General features: G+C 35.6%; 1 long non-coding RNA gene across 1 annotated transcript; it reads left to right on the top strand.

Annotated features, from left to right (window-relative positions):
* The first annotated feature begins 454 nt into the window (after positions 1-454).
* On the top strand, positions 455-1,578 carry LOC107974076 (uncharacterized). The gene is made up of 2 exons (XR_001716623.3): positions 455-620; positions 1,430-1,578. It is a non-coding gene; the product is annotated as an uncharacterized LOC107974076 (long non-coding RNA).
* Positions 1,579-5,725: the final 4,147 nt, after the last annotated feature.

Below are 5,725 nucleotides of genomic sequence, written 5' to 3'. Positions count from 1 at the left end.
CTGCTTTACTTTCCTGGGATACTCAATAGCTGAGCTTGCTTCCTTCTAGGTCTAGTCATGTATTGTTATAATTTGACCCTCAAAAGTTGAGGAGAAATCAAAAATTAAAATTATAAATCAATTATAAGTATATTAAATAAAATATAAAATTAAATTAAAATAGTTATAAAATATTTTAAAAATGGTTTTATGTTAAAACTGTTAGAAAATTCTTTAATTTTAAATTTTAGAGATGTATTACTTATTTTGTAGAGATATTTTTAAAGTGAAAATATCTGCTGATTAGGATTTTATTGGGTTAAGATTTAATGAAACACTGTGTGTGTGTGTGTGTGTGTGTGTGTATTCCTAGTGCTTTATAACATCACTATTATTTATTTATTTATATAGTGTTGTGGACACTATGAGCTGCCCAGCTGCCCCTTAGAGGAAAAATTTATTGTTCTAGCTTCTAGGAATGTTATTGGCAGGTGGCATTTAAATCTCAGCCCCTTCAGGGTTTGCCTCAACTGCAGAGAATGAGCCTACCTGACCAAGCACAAGATCCTTTCCAAGTCAGCCCAGGAGGGATGACTGACAGAGCAGAGGCAGAAAGGACCAGCCATTCTGGAGCAGGATAAGTAAGTTTAGGATGCCATACCGACTTGTCACCTTGTGTGAAGCCCAGTGGGCTCCTTTCACATCCCATGCACCTAACTCTTTTGCAAGATAAGCGGTGCTACATGATACCAGCTGCCAGGTGGATACAAGCTCCTGATACGCCCAGGGAAAGAGAACAAAAGCCCTTGTTCATGATGAGGCTCCCCTCATTTCCAGCCTATCAGCATCAAAAGCCCAAGAGGCTCTTAGCTACAATTTCCTGCCTTGGAGAGCTAGGGACATCTCTGAGGTCCCACTTGAGCAGCTAGGTTCAGGATTTAGATTGTAATGACATTTTCGTCATTTTAATAGTAAAAAACCACACTCCTAGGTGGAGATTTTAGATGCTAATGATTCATAGAATGTGTGTTAGAGCATGTTAATGCTGAATGCATGCGCCAACCTCAGGTCCACCTTTGCATACTTGACCTCACTTTTATGTATTTTATAAATACATATGTACAGCTCCCACAAAAGGAATTCCCCTTAAGGCACTAAGGGCTTTCTCTCCCTTTAAGCATCCTACTCAGCCTCTCAGAGTCTACTTTTGCTTTGCAGTAAATTCATTGGCCTACTCTTACTTTGGACTTGCTCTCAAATTCTTTTTGTTAGTGAAGTCAAAAACCTAAACTGACTCACCAACGACAATTCTGGCCCAATTTGAGATAACGCAACAAGACATTTTAACTCCAGAGCTCCAATTGGGATTGGCTAAGACCATTGCTGGCTCTGGATTACAGCAGGACATTTCCCTCTGCCTAATCCTTTTCCCCTCCTTTGCTATCCACAGGTGTTGATCCCAAGGGCTTGCATAGAAAACACGTGCACATTAAACTCAGTATCCTAATCTGCTTGTAGACAAATGTTACCTGCAACATCCAGTGGAAGAGAGTAGGAATTCGGGAAGATTAAAGTTGCCACCATTGCAGAGAAAAATCATTATTGAGCCGGGTCTCAAATTTATTACTATTACCATTTTCCACATACTGGTGTCCGAAAATAAACCTGAAATAAATGCTTAAGAAAAAAAATCATTTGAGTACTGTCTTTTATCTATACACTCAGAGCCAAATACACTTTTGAAAATTAATTTCTTGGAATGGAGTAGCCTAAAATACTTATGCATTTTATATGAATAAAAATGAGAAGCAGTATATTTATATCAGCTTTTCTTTAGAAAAAAACATGATTTTATTTACAGACCTATTTTCGTTGTGATTAATTTGAAACTATCTTCCAAAACTTCCAGTTGTTCTTAATACCTCTGTGTTTTCAGTTCCAGCTGCAAGATAAAAAGTTATAAGATTCTATATCTTTTACATCACCATTTCTTCCCACAACACACACACACACACACACACACACACACACACACACACATACTTTGAGGTAGATTTGAGTGACTTTTAAAATCAATTTAGTTGAAGAAAGGTCAAGAGGAATTATATGATGTTAAAAAATAACAGTTTAAGAAATTTAGTAAGAAAAAGAAGAAATTAGTGCCATCTAGCATATCAGTATGGACTAATTATTGTGGGTTTGTTATTTTGAGTTATATGGCTCTGAGGCTAGGTGTCAGTCAGAGTTTCAGGATACAAATAACATAATCCCTAGCCAATTTAAGTATAAAAGAATCTTCAGATGGAATAATTCAGGCTCGTATGGGAAATAGCCAACAAAGTCCAATTTGTACCTAATGGCTGCCCTGGTAAGAACCTAATTCCTCTGTCACTTGGCACAGACATTGCAGCTTGCACCACTGAGGCAGGACACTGGATATGAGAAATTCTGCTTCCACTTCCTCAGAAAGCCAGACACTGTGTGAGAAGCTAAAAGCCATGCTGTTTCTGCATTCTCACTTTGCTTTCTTCTTGAGCAGACTGAGGTGGTGTGACTTATTAGTGAAGTCTGTTTCACATGAGTAGGAAGAACTTGGAAAGTGAGTTTCCGGCTTCTAACTTAAGGAGCTAATGCTCATATTACAGGAAATTCCATAGATATTAGAAATTCCTTCCAAAGTTGGCCACCAGTCATGGCAAATAGCCACAGGATCTACAGCAAATTTTCCTGCCAGTTGGTGTCTGAAAAGCAAGCAAACAAACAAAACCTGCTTCGATAAGGTTAGGCTATTTGTTTAAATCTGTTAAACCTTTAATATATACTTAATAATACTGTGCTAAGCAAGTGGGAGGATTGGCTTGTCATACCAAAGGTGGTGTATTTGGAAATGCCATGAAAGAAGAGATGGTGACTTTTCTGGAGATTTGGAATGTAAGCCATGCTTCAATGTAAAAGTGCTATAAGGACTGAGTTGAAAAGTACATATGTTTTAGACAAATTGGAAAAGTTGTGTGTGTGTGTGTTTATGTTTCTTTATATGTATGATAGAAGGTTGCTGAGAAATGGGAACAGAGAGCAGAAGAAAGGATTTGTTAAGAGTAAGGGCAGTGCTAGGTAGATTAGGTAATGGGATATAACCAGTTTAAGAAAGGATAAGCTACAGAATAAAGGTTAAAGCAGTTATGATAGTCAATCTTTTTCTAGGGTGTAACTTTCATTTTAGTTTTTCAGGATGAATAAAAAATTGTACTGCCTTTTACATCAGCTTGATATACAAAATAAAAGTATTGCTTCTTATTTGCAGAAAGCTATGAGAGAGTACTTAGCATTATGACAACTGTGCCACTTAGCTATGCCCCAGTGCCAGGTTGACTCCCAAGGATAGCTATGGGGTTTCGGGAAGAGTCTATAGGTGGCAGAGAAAACCAACAAGTAAGAGATATGTTTATCTTCTGAGATAAGCAAGAAGACAAATAGGTATGGAAACTTTGAAGATTGAAATTTTCCATATATCCATATATAGCCACTCCCATTGTGGCTAGGGAGAGCAGCAAATAAGAAATTGTTGTTTGAAGAAAAGGACTAGATAGAAACATTGAGGGAGAAGATGAGGTCACGACACAGTCAGCAGTGGGCAATTGAAACTCTAAATTGAGGGAAACTGCCAGGTTAATAACTCCTGCACACACTGGGTATTTAGAGTTCAGTTGCAGAGACTTCTAGAAAATAGATTTATTTTCCTCCTAGAGTTTGAATGAAAGTCCCTATTCTGAGAACTAGGATGCTGTCCTATGATTAGGCACAAGCTAGTGACCAAAATCATCAAGTTCTACTGGAAATTGTGACTATTGAAAAAAATAGTTTAATCTTTCAGAAGAAATAGACTCTTGGGGAAGTGGACATAAAAATACCTTGTAAGAAGAAAAGGCCAAATTGAGAGATTTGGAAGCTCCACGTATAATAAGGGAAAAGAGGATAAATTCAGCAACAAGAAAAAGCATGGCATAATGGAAAGCGTCTCTGCACAAAATTCCGAACAGCATCCTGATTAAACAGAGAACTCAAGATGACAACACTGCAGGAGAAAAGCTGATAGTAGAAATGAAAATGGAGCTTGGCTTCTTTAACTTGGCATAACCTCCCCCAGTTCCATCTATGTTGTCTCAAACAGCGAGATACTACGTGATCTCACTTATATGTGAAATCTAAAACAGTTGATCACATAGAAACAGAGAGCAGAAAGATGGTTTCCAGAGGCTGGCAGGGAGAGGGTGGGATAGGGAAAGGGAAGATGTTGATCAAAGGATATAGAGTCTCAGACTGGAAGAATAAGTTTTAGTGATCTACTGCACTGCAGGCGACCACAGTTAATAATGATGTATTATAGATTACAAAATTGCCAAAAGAAGAAACTTTTAACACTCTCACCACAAGAAAATAAGTTGGTGAGGTGATGTTAGGTTAAGTAGCTTATTGACTCTTTCTACTACATGTATAGATCAAAGCATCACATGGCAGTCCATAAATATATCAATTATTATTTGTCTATTAAAATAAATTTTAAAACATGAAAATTGAGAAAAATAGACAAGAAGTATTTCAGATAATAGATCAATTTTTAAAATGCCATTTTAAGCACCCAAATGCAAGTATGCTTCATACCTGTTATCTAATATTTGAAATAGAAAGTACCATTGTTTAAATTGCACTCATTTTAGAATATTTGTCACAACTGTGTTTTTGTAGAATCACATTACTAATGTATATAGTAGGTAAGCCAATTTGATTTTATCTTCACATTACTATGGACTATAACATCCTTAGGAGAGGTTCTAGAACAAGTTCTTCTTAGATGGAATTTTATATGATAATGAGTCTCAAAATTTAACATTATAGTTTGCTTGAGCTTTAATTACTCCTAGACAATCTTAAGGTAATAATTTTAAATTTCTACAAATATAAGTTTAATTTGCTTATTAGCCAATTTTTATATTTTAACTTAAATGAATAAAGAAAATTCTATTCTTTTGTATAATAGTAACTTACAGACCAGGCTAAACTAGTCTGTATCCTTCAAAATTTGTCCCTGTCTACAATACACAGAAGCTGATGAGATTTTTAGCCACCATTCAGCATTTGTGTATGTACTAATTCTTGAATATTTGTTGTGCCAGAATCTGTGTTATTTGCTGTATAATTGTACTTTAAAGTTATGCTGTAAAAGTGACTAATATTAGTAAAAGAGACATTCGTATGTCTTATACATTCTATAATATTAGGAAAAGAATTGACAATCCATGACAAAAAGGACTTCCAAAATAGGAAGCAGTCATGAGAAATAGAGGCATAGAAAACCAGATATTGGTGGAACGGGTAACAAAGAAAGTAAGAACAAGAAGAAAATAAGTGAAATTTTCAAACAATAATGAAAATTTGCCACTACCTCAGTACAGAGTAGAAAAATTTAGCTTGTGTTTGTGTGTGTATGCCTGTGTATATGTGTGAATGTAAAATACATATGTTTGCTCTTTCTGTCAGATTATTTTCTGATAAGGGCCTGAATCTATATTTATTCCAATAAATTGATATAGGGATTTATAAAAAGGTGCTGTTATTGAAAAACAGAAACTAGAAAATATGGAAAGAAGGTTTAAAATCTTTAACACTTAAAACCTAAAACTCATGACTCTTAGCTCTTATTTTCTAGGACAATCTTAGCTTAAGTTAAAAACGGAAACAGCTAGGA

This window comes from Pan troglodytes, chromosome 3, assembly GCF_028858775.2.
Source record: "Pan troglodytes isolate AG18354 chromosome 3, NHGRI_mPanTro3-v2.0_pri, whole genome shotgun sequence".
NCBI classification, from domain to species: Eukaryota; Metazoa; Chordata; class Mammalia; order Primates; family Hominidae; genus Pan; species Pan troglodytes.
This window is presented reverse-complemented; position numbering and strand designations above follow the sequence as displayed.